The sequence below is a fragment of the Strix uralensis genome, chromosome 3 (assembly GCF_047716275.1).
Source record: "Strix uralensis isolate ZFMK-TIS-50842 chromosome 3, bStrUra1, whole genome shotgun sequence".
Taxonomy (NCBI): domain Eukaryota; kingdom Metazoa; phylum Chordata; class Aves; order Strigiformes; family Strigidae; genus Strix; species Strix uralensis.
Genome location: NC_133974.1, coordinates 4,163,016 through 4,177,992, shown reverse-complemented (window position 1 = coordinate 4,177,992; position 14,977 = coordinate 4,163,016). Strand labels below are relative to the sequence as shown.

At 46.8% G+C, this 14,977-nt stretch overlaps 4 non-coding genes across 4 annotated transcripts; 2 read left to right on the top strand and 2 right to left on the bottom strand.

The window, feature by feature from the left end:
* Positions 1–9,971: 9,971 nt before the first annotated feature.
* TRNAW-CCA (transfer RNA tryptophan (anticodon CCA)) lies at positions 9,972–10,043 on the bottom strand. Its single transcript has one exon. It is a non-coding gene; the product is annotated as a tRNA-Trp (tRNA).
* Positions 10,044–11,299: 1,256 nt separating this feature from the next.
* TRNAW-CCA (transfer RNA tryptophan (anticodon CCA)) lies at positions 11,300–11,371 on the top strand. Its single transcript has one exon. It is a non-coding gene; the product is annotated as a tRNA-Trp (tRNA).
* Positions 11,372–12,532: 1,161 nt separating this feature from the next.
* On the top strand, positions 12,533–12,605 carry TRNAR-ACG (transfer RNA arginine (anticodon ACG)). Its single transcript has one exon. It is a non-coding gene; the product is annotated as a tRNA-Arg (tRNA).
* A 1,514-nt stretch (positions 12,606–14,119) lies between these two features.
* TRNAR-ACG (transfer RNA arginine (anticodon ACG)) lies at positions 14,120–14,192 on the bottom strand. Its single transcript has one exon. It is a non-coding gene; the product is annotated as a tRNA-Arg (tRNA).
* Between the last annotated feature and the right edge of the window lie 785 nt (positions 14,193–14,977).

The following is a 14,977-nucleotide window of genomic DNA, read 5'->3' as shown; positions in this document are numbered from 1 at the left end:
ATCACTGAAAAGGCACAAATCTGAGGTGGGCAGAAGAGGAGGCTGCAGCACCTCTGTGCACATAAGGTTCAGGGATGCTGCAGTGCTTTGATCTCAATTTCTTGTGTCCTCGTGTTGTAATCTATACAGTGAGTCAACATCAGACATTTACGTGAGAACGCTGAAAATCAGCGTAGAGAATGTAATGTCCTCTGCGCCTCTAAAGCCCATGTAAAAGGAAGATTCCTCGGTAGAGATGAGGGTTAAAAGGAACAATAATCAGTGTTTGAGAGGAAGGCTGGGAGGCAGGGTCTCCTGTATGTATGGAGAAAAGACTAGTACTTCTCTGGTCCTGGCTGATGAGTTTCCTGATCTGTCACACAGCACTAATGCTGCTGGAGTGATGCTTTTCCTGGAAGGGGCTGAGGCTTCTGTGTGGTATCATATGAAATAGCACAGAAGCTTTAATTTTTAAGAATTATTGTGCAGTTGATGGCAAACTAAAACACCAGAAGTGTTTTCATTAGACAGTGAGCAGTGTCTAAATGCTTCCTTCTGTGCAGCACCAAAATGTCTGCTCCTATGTGTAACGGGTAGATCTCTGCTGACTGTGGTAACATCATCATCAAAAATAAAATCTCTAGAGCTCCTTTGGCTCTTGTTAGGTAGGAAGCTGCTAACGCTGCAGCCACAAGAATTGGAGTCATACAATACATATATCACAGGTCAGCACGGCACTGACCTTCACCTGCATATGCATGCTTGTTTTCATGTGTAATAGACAAGTCCGTTGTGTCTGCTACATCCAAAATCTCATTATAACCTGTCGAGCTGTAGCTAATACAGTTAGCAGAGTCTGAACAGTAATTCAGCTGACCTCTCTGTGTCAGTACAAACAGATTAAGAAGTGCCAGGACACAATCACTGAAACTTGATCATCCATAACATTAAATTATTAGAACAGCCCTGGCAGTTTTAGCCTCTGTTATCTCTCTGCCAAAAATTCCTGGGCTGTTTCAACAATTACTCCTGCTAGGAACTAATCCAGTAGGCAGCCTGATGTGTAACCTTGTTTTGGAGGCTGAGACAGTTGCACGATATGGGTATGGTCACACCATGCCATAGGATCTCAGGGCCTAGGGAGAGGCACTGTTACTAGTACAGAAGTATAGCTTTCCAGTCTGTATTTGCAACTAAACATATTACAGATATTCATATTTGTCTGGTTTTGCACCAATTACAAGGTGCTCCAGCAACTGTCCCTCTTCCCCCTATCCATAGCTCAGCTGTTTTGAATGCCTCTTTGTCTTGCTGCTAGCAATCTTTCCTGTGTTATAAATGATTTGTGATTAAGACAACAATCTTCTACGCAGATTGGTGTCCTGATTAAAGTTTGGAGTTGCACAGGGTTTCCTCACGGTGTCTACCTCTGCTTGGTTGTCACTGTCACCAAAGGAAATCACAGTGATTAGGTGCTTGTGAGTCACATCTAAATCCCACATTGGAAGTCAACCATTGCAGATCTCTACTTGGACAGACAACACACAGTCAGGGACAATACTAAAAGAAAATATATCAGCAATCTAACAAAGAAAATATATCCATGGAGTTATAAAAGATGACTTGAAATATAATCCTTTAAAGAAGACGAGCCACCTGGAGGACTCCCTTATAATAAATACCTAGTTACTTCAAATTACTTAGTTCGTTTCTAGCCCTCTGGAAAGCAGCTCACACCTTCTGAAGTCAGTATCACACGCAAAACCTGGCTGTGTAAACCATGACGTAATGAAGTACATAATCAGTTTCCAATGAACTAATCAGTGCACTGTGTAATGCATGCAGGGACCAGAGATGTATGTGGTATTTGCTTTCTACCACACGGTGGGTTACGTCTGCTGGGGATGGGAAGAGAATGGGCAGTGCCTGGCTGGGGAGTAAGAGCTCTTTCCTTGTGCCTTCATCACAAAAATATTTGCTTCCCGATTTCTAGTTTAAGACAACTTTCCATTAATTTTCTCCCTGGAACAGCACCCTTTGTGGGTTGAAAATGCCTCAATATATGACTATACTATTTCTTAGGGGTCAGAGACAGGACTCTAAGCATCTCTTTGATATGTCCTGTCTCTGTCCCTTAAATATCTCTTTGAGTTAAGCATCTATCAGGTGAGACTCTGGGAGCACCATGTAAATCTGCTTTCTGCCTCTCTCCTTATTTCATCTCCCCATCCGTGGATGGTGTTTTCCCACCACTCTGGTCCCCATGCTGGGGGATGAGGCTTTGTCCAGTCTTAGCTGGGAGCAGGACTAATACTGCAGCACCTTCAGAGGCCAGCTTGAAAGAGTCCCTCAAAAGGAAAGGGAAGCCACTGAGTTGTTAATTTTTGAACTCACAGACACACTGCCAGGGCATAAGCCAATCCTATTTTCATCTGCTGAAGTTGACAAAATGCTCAAGGCCATTTGCAGGGACCCAACCCCACAGCAGCTAAGAGGGTCACTTCCAGCCTCCTGCATAAAGGTCTCCACAGAACCACCCACGGCTAATAGCTCCTGCTCCCTGGTGCATGACTTTGCTGGGAAACCATGCCTCTAACAGCAGCACCTCAACCCCTGTTCCGAAGATGGGATTCCTCCTGGGTAATGAGCCAGGCACTGCCAGGCAAATGACCTTTGGAAAGGCCAAGACTTGCTAGCAGCATGAAGAGCTGCGTTTCTCAGAGTCCTCTGTACACTTTTCATGCGATGTCTTTGCTGAGGGTGTAAAACACGGTTTCACCCACCCTTCACCTCCATTTCCAGCCCTTCAGAGGGGCAGCATGTATGGTTTTGTGGGTGTTAGTGCAAATAGCGTATCTAAAGTTTTGGCCTTGGTAAGGAATTATACAAATATAGCAAAAAGCCTGATTCCTTACCAATGCAAAATTGTGCCACCTCTTCCCAGGCAAGGCCCACGGATCACTGCTCTTTAGGTAGGACCTGCAAGGCAGAGTCCTCTGGGCTGCCTAGTCATATCATCTGGAGCTGATTGTGAACAGGTACATGTTTAGCCTTAAAGTCTGGGTTTTCTTTTCTGTCTAACTCCTTCCATTGGGTTGGGGCAGAAGGCTAGATGCTGAACAGGGAAATTTTGGTATGACAGAAGTGATTCTGATGTATCTTCCTGTGTGCTGATGGAGTCTGGTGACGGGTGACAGTGGAGCCAGTCCAACAGTGGGTGGAAGGAGGTTATCAGAGGAAGGACAGGGGGGAGAATTGTGTCAACCATGAAATTAAACATGATGGGGATCGTTCCTAAGGCAGCTAGGATGGCTGGCCACATCCATATTGTTAAACTCTTTCACCCTCCAGAACAAGGTGGCTGAAATAAAAACTATGTATTGGGAATGGTCCCTGGCCCATACCAACCCCCAGCTGTGCCCAAGGATAGTTTGGGTCAGTGCTAGTTGGCCTGGGCCCAAACAGCACCCAGCTTAGCTGATATTATAGATCCATGGTCCTATGCCTCTGTCCCTACACTGGTTTGCTTGCCAGCATGGACTTGATACTGCCCCAGGGAATTTTGCTATGGATGTTGTCACAGGAAAGGGTAGATAGAGTCTTTCCCTCTCTCCTTCCCCTCCACTCATTCCTCCTGTCCCAAAACACTCATCAGCTATGCTGGTATACTATTTGGACCAAAGCTGCTGCAATCACCCCACAAATAAGTGAAATCTCTGGCTTTTCCCCTACAAACCAACTGGTCCTTTTGATTACAACAGTTCTTTATTTGATCAGCCATTTCTCCAGTATAAAGGACATAGGTCTTGTGTCATGATTTAGTTGCAAGAACAGTTTTGAGTACAGAAATATGATTTAAAATCTCAGAAGCATAAAGGAAGTAAGTAAGGAAGCAAGCAAGCAAGCTGTGGGACCAAATCCCATTTGGCAGAGAGCTCCTGTTCTTACATAAGTGTCAAAATCCCAGGGAAAAGTTCATATAAAGGAAAGAAAATTTGGTTGGTTTTCCATGCACGAAAGACTAAGAAGCAGCTTTTCATCTTCTACCGGCACAAACCTTGTGAAAAAGGTGTACTGAGAGAACACCATGGCCATGAGGCACCCATGAAAAGTGTACTGATAATATCAAGGTGAGAAGGTCTGACAGGTCTTGCAGCTCTTTCGGATGGGGAATTAATGTTACCCAGATACGCTGCATCTGCATGGTTTTTCCCCTGCCTTTCTTCAGCTGTATAAAATAGGGGCTTACCCTGCTGGGGAAATGGATAAACAGTGGATTTTGCCTTTTTTCCTGATGTAAACAGGTAAATAAATGTACTGTAGGCTGGAACAGTGAGATTTTTATAGACAGCTCTCCATGTCTTGTTAATTATGATCTCCTTTGTACTAGAATTAGGTAGTCTCTGTTGTGCCCCATCTGATACCTGGACAAGCCCTTCCCTGGTGGGAAGTCACCAACTGGAAAGGGAAATAGAGGCACAGAAAGAAGCAAGCAGAGGAGGGGAGAGCAGCCAGGAATCTGCTGAGTCTTGTTAGAGTACTGCATGTGATCCAGTGGCAGCTGAGCTTGCCTTGCTGGGTAATTGTGCAACTAATTGATGCTTACAGAAAATCTCAATTATTTGGGACAGTGATAGAAGTGGCATCTGAACTACTCCGGTGCCATCATCTGTGTGTCCTTTTCTCTCCTGATCAATGAGAAAAATAGCTCAAAATCCTCTGGAATTTTGTATATTTGAAAATGATCAACCAAATTCCCAGGAAAACACTCTGTAGTGGTGGTAAACACACAAATCCATCCCATTTCTGGAAGTAAGTGTCAGTGGGAAGCTCAGAGAGTGTATCAAGGAAAATATGAGGCTCTGCCTGTCTTTTTCTTAATCTTGTCTGTGGGTATCTGGACTGCTGTAAGAGACAGGACCCTGAAGTAGATGTGGAATGGCTCTGCACACCCTTTCCTAACTTTCACATGTGCTGACTTGCCTAAGATCTCACAGAAGGTTGGTCAGGGCAGAGTCTTTCAGGGATGGCATGGTGATACATGTGTGGAGCCTCCAAAGCACAGGATTGACTCCTTGCTTCAACAGCTTGTTCCCAAGAAAGTCTTTCCATCCCCATGTTGATAAAACCAGGAGAAGGTTTTCTCTTCCCCGCTTCCCAGGGGTATTGTAAGAATTAATGTATGAATGGAGACAATGCTCTGTTGCCCCAGGGGATGCCAGTACATCTGAGATGCTGTAAGGAAAATCACTCTTTGATATTATCCCTCTAACAGCCTTCGGAGAAGGGGAATGATGTGCTGAGCAGGGCCATATGCTACAGCTCCATCTTGCCACTTTCTTTCTCAGGAGAAATCCACATCATGACTTCTACACTGCAAACATAAGACATAAGAAGAGTCTAGCACAACTCTGGGGCTTTGAAAACCTAATGAACTGTGATAGAGCAGGCAATACTATTGGAACAGTTACGTGAAAACTGATGAACTCTGACTTGTATACTTCTCACTTAGGCATTTATCCATTTAAAAAATTTACACTTTATTTCATCTCAATATCAGCATTGGTGTCTGCTCACAAGGGTGGTCCTTGTGCTTTGTCTAGGTCTTCCTGGACTTTGTTCTGATATCTGTCCAGTTCCTAAAGATACAACTTGACATTCACTCAGGAGTATATCCTGGGTCTGCACCTGGAAAAAAAGGGAAAAATAGCAAAAAGAGGTTAACAAAAATAATTATGAATGCAGATCTTGAACTTGGTGTCACAAAGAGATTTGAAGATTTAGTTGAAACAGTGGAATGAAAAAATTAGACAGTTTTGGCTCAAAAAACCCTAAGAGAAAGGTGCAACCATGAGTGTATGTGTGTGTATGTGTGCTTGTGTGTGTGTGTTTCCAGGTTTGAGGATTGCAACAGAGGTAGATATAAGAAACTGCTTTGAGTCCTTTTATTTGTTTTGCCCTGAAATCATTCCAAAGAGATACTTCTTGTGGGTGTCTTAGTTAATAATCCATCTTGTACCACATCTGGTGTATGGTCTGATTTTAAAGATATCAGTGTACTATCTGAAAGCCCTTCTGCCTCCTGATATCAGCCATATGCTATCACCAAAATATATATTGGGAAAGAAATAATCCCCAACAACTCTCTTCTGGGGCAATCTTGACCTCATGTTATAACATAAGAACAGAGTAATGCCCTATTGGACCATCTGTATATAGACCTTTTTGACCTTGCTGGTACTGTTTGCCTTCACGGCCTCCCATGACAGCAAGGTCAACGAGTTGCTGTCTGCAGATGTCTTTCCTGGGTTGTAACTGTCAGTCCAGTGTGACAGCCTGGGTTATTTTCCCCTGGATGTAGTACACTGAAGCACTTCTATCATCTATTTTCCCACTCATTCCATTTTATGAAGTTCCTTGCAACTGGCACAGCTTTTAAATATCTGAAATAAAAATTGCAGACCTGGAGATTCCACTCTTTACTTCTTTTTCCGTATTGTTGCTGAAGATATTTGCAATAATCCATCCACACATTGAAGATTGGGGCACAACACGTATGACCGACAGTCACAGCCCTGTCACCTCCATCCTGCTCTGCAGTAAGGCATGGGCGAGCCTTAGATGTAAATAGGGATAAGGATGAGACCCTCCAGGGATAGGCCTGACCAGCGAAAATAAGAGACCCAAAGCTTGGGATTTAGATCTTAATAGAGTCCATCACTTCTCCAACAACTGCTCTGTCAGTGATTCAGATACTGAGGAAAAAAGAGGCTAAAGACCTTGTTATTAGCACCGATGCCTAGGAGTTAGCCTCCCGCCATAAACAGGAGGATCTTTAGCCTTATAAAAGGTCCAGCAGAACAAAAATGACCTTACCTTGGTCACTAACAGGGAGATGTGATTTTGTCCTCAACTTAGACACTGAGTCTTGAGTCAAGAGGGTGGAGGGAAATGAAAATGAAACTTCAGCTTCCAGTGCAGTTGTGGGATCGTGCTAGAAGCGAACATAGCCTGGTGACACAGGAGTGGCACAAATGCTTATACAGCCAGGAAAAATTCTCACCGCCTGACAATATATTTAAAGTATCTGTAATAATTTACACCAGACACAGAAAATCCAGAGCTGGACCCAAGCTAGTGCCGTGAGCAGGGATCCCAACTCAAGAAAATTTGCCTTGTGCTCACAGGCTTCATGTCCTCCTCTGGTCAAGCTCATTGTATGTCAGTATTTAGAGTAAACTGTTTTGTGTAATGGACCTCAATAGGACTGATCACAATTTTCTGAGAAGTGGATTTTCATTGGAAAATAAAGATATATCTGAAACAGCATTTGTTACAAGGACTTATGATTTTATGGAATATTTTCAAGCTTTTCTCCTCACACTTCCCTATCTGATATGGCCTCAGAAATGTCCTTGTTTATGCAAGGTAGAGTGTTTCAACTAGAAAAATTCAAAGACCCTCAAGATTATTCAATAATTTGGTTATTATTAACCTGTGACAACTTCCTTTGCGTGGGAGACATCAAGTTCTACTGCTTGATAAACTGTCCCTTTGACTAAACCTCATCACCAGCCAGCTCTTGCCTATATTGTGACTCAAGTCATTCCTGCTTTAAAAAAAAAAAATTCTTTAAAAAGTCTTAAAAGTACAGCCTGCTGAAGAGTGACAATAATTGTAAATCTCAGCATTTTTTATGAAATGTAAAAACTGTTCACATCGGCTGCAGTGAAAATACTACTTCTAACAAGAAGTATACCAGAGTAATACTTCCTACCGTTCTTTCAGGAGTGCACTAACACTCCCAGCAAAAGCATCTAGCCATCTGTACTGTATTTTTTTTTTCATCTGTGGAAGATCTGCAAAAGGAAATACCTGAGTTTCTTTCCACTGAGAGAAGTCAAAGGGACAGAAAATCACATTACAGAGACAGGGTGGTGGTATGAATGATGCCCCTGGTTCAGCAGTGACCGCAGCTGAGTGGATGCACTCAGCACATACAGGATTTGGCATGTACAGATACCATCTGCAATGTTTCCCCCTTGTCACAGCTATGTGCATTTGGTCCACAGCCAGGACACATCTCCCCTGCCTTTTGCATGCTCCTCTTGCTCATTTTTTGGAAGAGCCAAGGACATTAAACAGCAGTGAGGTGGCGACATCTGGAGGAGAGTCACCGGTGAAATCCCCCGCTCAACCCCCCATCGGTTTATTCATTTATTATCGGTTTATTCATCCGTTTATTCATTCACTTATTCATCAGATAAGTGAGAACAGGAGTCATGGAAGGACGTACACTTAGTTTTTTGGTACGGGGTTAGGAACAGTGGAAGCATCCTAAAGGAACTTGCACTCCTTGGTTCATCAGATTCTTCTGCCTTCTGTCTGTGGCTGTGATTCCCAGGCAATGTCAGGCTTAGGGCATCCCCCGGGCTCTCTAGGGCTGTGATGACCAGCTGTGGGATGGTCTGAGCCCAGGAGTTGTCTATTTTTCCCCTCGGTCCCCATTCCGCAAGACACTTGTGGATGCTGCCATGCAAGCTATGGACAGAAAGGGGGTCTTCCAGAGCTGGGTGGTCAGACAGAACAGCCTGTGTCAGGTAGATTAAGCTCCTAGTACTTTCAGGCCAGCAAAATTGCCAAAGACCATGTGCAATCCCACCACCCATGAATCCATGGAAATTACCTTTTTGATAGATTCGATGTACCAGATACCCTTAGCTGATCTTCCTCACTGTCTAAATAGTTGCCTGAGCTTCTGAAGATGCTAGCCCAGTACTATGTACAGATACCACCATTCAACTGATGTCCAAAGCATCAGGAACACCTGAGTTCATTGAAGGTGTGAGCTCAAGGCTGCCTTGTTAGGTGAGTCCCACACTTGTGTTCTCACAGACTTTTTGGTCAATGCCCTCCTCTGTGTGCAAGATGCAGAACCATGGGGCTTTGCTTCCTACTAAATGCCCGGTCCTGGCACAGGAGTAGCAGCCTGGACCTGCTGTGGGGCAGTGCACCCCTGGTGTGGATACAACTGGAGAAATTACATTTTTTTCCCCCTACTTTTTCCTTGCCTTGCTTCATTGTCTCTTTTCATTACGTGCTCTATTTATGTCTTTTAAAATTAACCTTTAAAAATCCCTTAAAAGAGTTCAACTACTTTAAATCAACTATAACTCATATAAGGTCATTCCCATAACTTCGAGTATCCTTTTTTCCAGCCCTCCATCCCCTCTGCCCCCCTCACCAAGAAATGGATGGGGAAGGAAGAGAGTAAGTAGAGAGTTAAAGATCCTGATGGCTAGTCCTGACAGCTTGGTTTTGTTTCCCTACAGCCAGGTGTTTCAACAGAATCAACAAAAAGACATTAAAATAATGAAGCAAGTCCAGTGAGACCCACCAAGGTGGTGGGGGATCTGGGTACTTGAGATGCAAGGAAAGGTGGAAAGAATTAGGTTTATTCAAGCTGAGGAAGAATATGCAAAGAGGTCTTATCCCACCCTTCAACCGCCTATCAGCAGGATATAGACTAGATGGACCTAGACTTTTCTCAGAGTGCACAGTGATAAGATGGGAGGCAAAAAACACAAATACCAACAAGACAACGTGTTGCCATAGGGTGCCAGGCTTGCAAGGGCCAGTGCTGCAATGGATAACGTGCCCTGCTATGGATCAGGAGACTGCAGGCTGGGCTTTTTGTAGAAGTCCTCATCTGGAGTCAGATGCACTTGGCCTTCTGGAGGGGTATTAGGACCAGGACAAGTGTTACCCAGACGTAAAACCACAGCTGGGATGTCCACTAATCCTGTCTGCTATGTAAACCTAGGACTAGGGAAGGCTGAAGCTGTCCAGATACTTCCCAACACTGGTCCATCAAGGAGAGACCACTCTGCCCTGGCACATCTACTGCCCTTCACCAGGGCTGTGGCATAGAGAGTGGGAGGGCAAAAACAATTGCCCAGGAGATGCTCATCTCACTGTGCTACCCCACATCCTGACCCCGGTGTGATTTGAACACACAGCCTTCTGATCTGGAGTCAGACGCGCTACCATTGCGCCACGAGGTCGGGGCTGGGAGATATTCTGATCGTGTGTCATCCTGGACTTTATGGCCATGGGCCATTCTTTGAGAGAAGGGGACTTTTGATTAACCTGATAGAGTGGGACTATCTTTGCCAGTAGCCTTGCTAAGTCTGCAAGGTGGGCTCTAAATGAGGTACTTCAGAGGAGGAAGGTCAAAACACAACCATTCTCCAGAACAGCCCTGCAGGGCCTCTCCCAGGAGTAACAGGCTCCTGAGAGTGGTGTCTCCAGAGGAGCAGGAGGGATGGTGGCCCACCACCTCCCTGGGAAGAGAGACCCCATTCACCTGGCAGATGCACAAGCACCCACCTCAAGCCCTGTGGCAGGAGGGACCCTCATGCCTTTTGCACAGCCTGGCACAGCAGGAGGATGGAGTGTGCTTTGAGTTCACCTGCCACCATGTCGTGCTTTGAACTCAGCTGGCAGCCAAACACCACGCGGCCGCTTGCTCACCCTCCCCCCGCCCAGGGGACGGGAGAGAGAATTGGAGAGAGAGTGAATTGGAGGGTTAAAGGGACACTCATAGGTTGAGATAAAAAGCAGTTTAGTAATTGTAATAAAATAAAACAACAATAATAATAGAAAGTACAAACAGCTAATGTACAACATGATTGCTCACCACCTGCTGACTGATACCCAGCCCATTCCCAGCTAGCGATCCCAAAAAGCCAAGATCTTGCAGTCACAGTCCTGGAAGCAAGAGAGAACCCGTCCCCTTCCCAGCCACCCCTCATTTATGTACTGAGCATGAAGTTACATGATATGGAATATTCCATTGGTTAATTTGGGTCCCGTGCTCTGTTTATGCCCCCTCGCAACTTCTTGCACACCTACGAATGGACAGGACGTGGGGAGACCTTGATCTCTTAGCAACAACCATAAACATCAGTGTATTATCAGCATCCTTCTCATACCAGATCCCATATTGAATCCAAAACATAGCACCATTCTAGCTCCTAACTCTATGCCAGATGAAACCAGGACACCCTGCATATCCTGGACCCATGTTGTTCACTCTGCACCTCTGACCCATCCCTCCCTGGGCTTTCACCCTCCAGACGGGTCACTGTGCTGTGGGCACAACTTGGCTGGTGTCTCCTCAAGGGGTGGCCCTGTCTTCTCTTCCTCCCATAGTCTTTCTCTTGGGGTGGCTCAGACACCCCTGGGGTGCTCCCCACAGAGAGGACATCCCCACTGCCCAGGCCAGGGTCCATACCAGTGACCTGCATCCCTCTACCCTGACCTCGTGGCGCAAGGGCAGCGCATCTGACTCCAGATCAGAAGGTTGTGTGTTCAAATCACACCGGGGTCAGCCTTGGGGCAACCACTGGCCACCCTCTCTATTGCTCCTGCTTTTCTGAGGGGCTGGTCTGTGTGAGGGGCAGGGCTCTGCAAGGCATTGACCAGCTATAGAGGGTCATCTTGGGAATGGGCTATGGGGGAAATGTGATGCCCAGAGCTTCCCTTTCAGCCACATGATATGGGTCAGGTTGAGAGGTTATGGGTTACTCCAGAGTGGAGGCCAATGCAGGGAGGTGTTGTGGTGGGTGTCTACCAAATTTTGCCCCATCAAGAAGCAAAAGGAAATGAAGTTTTCCTCACAGGAGTGCAAGAAGCTTCATAACTGCATGCTCAGTCACTCCTGGGGCACCTGGACTTGCCCTCACGCAATAGTTGCCTGGGAGGGTAACATGGGGTGGTACAGTCAGTCAGTCCAGGGGATTTCTGGACGGGGCCAAGGACAATCCTTTGGTGAAGGACTTTGGAAATAGAGACAAGTTTCTGATGAACAACATGAGAAGCTTTTTTAAGAATACTAAGAAGGAATATCTGGGGAGCTCTAATCTGGTCAGCCTCACCTCAGAGCCCAGATGAAGACTGTGGAATAAACACTCCTGAAAGCCATGCCCAAATGAAGGAAGGATGTGATGATGACTGCAAACGGTGACCATGGATTTATGAAGGGCAGAACACTCTTGGCCAGCATGATAGGTTTCCTTGAAGAGATGACTTCCTCAGGGGTCAAAAAGACACCAAGGAACATCATTTATCTTGACTATGATTTGACCTCTGGTGGGGTCTCCCAGACTGAGCACAGTAGCAGGACACAGACAGAGCGCCTGAGCTGAATCCCAAGGCAGAGTAAAGTGTCTGCACCATGGGGCTGAGGGGGTTGTGGTCAGCGGTTGGCAGTCCAGCTGACGTTCCTCACCACCTGATGTTGCACTGGGAGTTGTTTGAGCACAGTAGCAGGACACAGACAGAGCGCCTGAGCTGAATCCCAAGGCAGAGTAAAGTGTCTGGACCATGGGGCTGAGGGGGTTGTGGTCAGCGGTTGGCAGTCCAGCTGACATTCTCACCTCCTGACGTTGCACTGGGAGTTGTTTGGTGTCTTTGTGATGGGAACAGAGGATGTTCTGCAGAACAAAGGACACGGTCAGCCTTCCAGGGCTACAGGGATGGTGAGGGGCCGGGGCCAGTGGCGCAATGGACAACGCGCCTGACTACGGATCAGGAGATTGCAGGTTCGACTCCTGCCTGGCTCGACACTTTTAGCCTGGAGGCTGCTTCTCCTGCCCTCTGTGAGGACCTTCCTTCCCCTGCCCCTCATCCATCCTCAGGGCCTTCTGCAGGGCAAAAGTGCTGGGGTGTCCTCTTGCCCTGCAAGATGGAAACAGTTTCTCCAGACCTTATGGTGGAGCTGGGCAGGCCAAAAGGGGCAGAGCTGAGGCCCATACCATAACCAGGGACACCACAGCAAATCCCATAGCAGAATGAAGATGCCTCCTGGACTGCCACCCTGTAGGCTGGAGAAACCAGCACTCTTAGTCTGTCTTGGCACATTCATGTTCTCTGGTCCCCAACAACTTTTCAGGCTCACATGGGTCTTGCTGCTGTTTGTCAGTGCTTTACAAAGTTCTGCGTGCAACATCGATGAGCCCCACGGAAAGCATGGACAGGCCATCTGCCTGCCGGACTGTCCCAAGCCCAGCCTCAGTGGGATTCAGACACCCAACTTTGTGATCCAGATGCAGACGTGCTGTCCTTGTGCCACAGGGCCAGGATGGAGGGACATAACACCCAGGCAACTCAGACCCCTCACTTCTATGACTTTACAACCTTATTTTAGGAATTAGGATTGCTCAGGAGAATACATGGTATATGAGTCAGGAAGAGACAAAAGTATGTCTGACGGCAGGCTTTAAAAAACATTAACTAAGGGAAAAGCTGAAAGAGGTGTGGAAAAGCATAGAAAAGGACAATTCTATACTTGCTCCATGTTGTCAGTGTCTTGTTTGTATTGAGGAGCTCAGTCTTGGACTCAGTGCCCCAGTGATGGTCTCAGGAGTGCTGGATGATGGCCAGTAATCACTCCTCTTGAGCTGGTGGCTATGTCCTTACTAGGACAACCCAGCATGCTGTTGGCAGGATGTTGAGTTTTCTGTTGCTGAACTTCCTTCACCCTGTCCAGGTGACTCTGAATGATAACCATCCCTGCCAGTGTCAGCTGCTCTCCCCCCCACTGGCGTCATCCATGAACTCACATGGGATTCATCCAATCCCATTACTGAGCATGACAATGAAGATATTCAACAGTGTCAGTGTCAGCACTGACCCCTGAGGAACACTAGGAGTAATTAACCACCATTTGCACTTCTAGCCCCTGACAACAACCCTTGAAGCCCAATGTCCCAGATCCTTTTCCACCCACCCCTTACCCACAGTTACAAGTGAGGCTTCAGGTATCTTTCAACCCGTGGTGCTCAGGAGGACAGAGAGGAGATCTGCACAGGGCTTATGAAGAAAACACACACTGAGAGACCTCAGGAGCAATCTTGCTGCCCAGCAATCTAGGAAGTCAGCAGGCCAGGTCAAAAAGGACCTGAGGGGTGGTGGCTCTTGAAGAAGGTGGCTTGCTTGCAGCTTAGATGTAGTGTGTTACAAAATGATTCTCCTGTGATGCTGATGCCAGAGAGATGGAAAAAAAGCCCAGAAGGGGAAGGACCTAATGAAGATAGCTGTCCCTTGTCACCTCCACAACACCCAGGCAGTTTCAGGGTGAGCCAGGCAGGAGTCGAACCTGCAGTCTCCTGATCCGTAGTCAGGCGCGTTGTCCATTGCGCCACTGGCCCCAGCCTCTAGTCCCACCTGGTGCCCCCACTGTGCTTTCTGTACCATCCACATCTGTTGGTGGTCAAAGAGGAGTGGAAAGACCTCACCTAGCTTCCTCCTTCCCCATCCATGACAGTCTTGCCATATTTACCTATGGGGGAGACGTCAGTATTGGTCCCACTGGTCCCACCACCCAGAAGAAGTGGTGCCTGTGCTGAGTCCCCCCTCAAGTAGGCCAGGCAGCAAGGGCCGATGGTGGCCTCCAGCCCCTCAGCTGCTCTGGTGGGTTGGAGGACACATCTTGCCTGCCCCATGGGATGTGGAGCTACAATTCCCAGCCAACGCAGGGCTTGGAGCAGCCCAGGGCTCTCTGGAGCTGTGGTGAATAACTGTGGGTTGAGCTCAGCCCAAAGCCTACTGTATTGTCCTCTACTGCCTGATGACAGAGGGCAGAGCAGGTGAGTTGTGGGTAGTGAGATCTTTTCTTGATGGCCATTTGGTCTGGGCTAGCCTCTACATGGACATCTTCGACTTTCCTTGTCCAAGCCGCATGCAGGATGAAGGTACCACAAAGGTAGTGACAAATCCATGAGCCTGCCAACATGGGATGAAGCAGCAAAAGAACATGCAAGTAGGCATTTCCCATTGAATAATAGAGTGATTCCGGTTGGAAATGACATGTGAAGGTCTCTAGTCCAAATTTCTTATCAACTTATGACATTCAGATCAGTGACTTGCCTGCTTGAACTCTAAGTAACTCCAAAATGGAGAGTCCCACAGCCTCTCTGGGCCCCTCTCTCAGTGA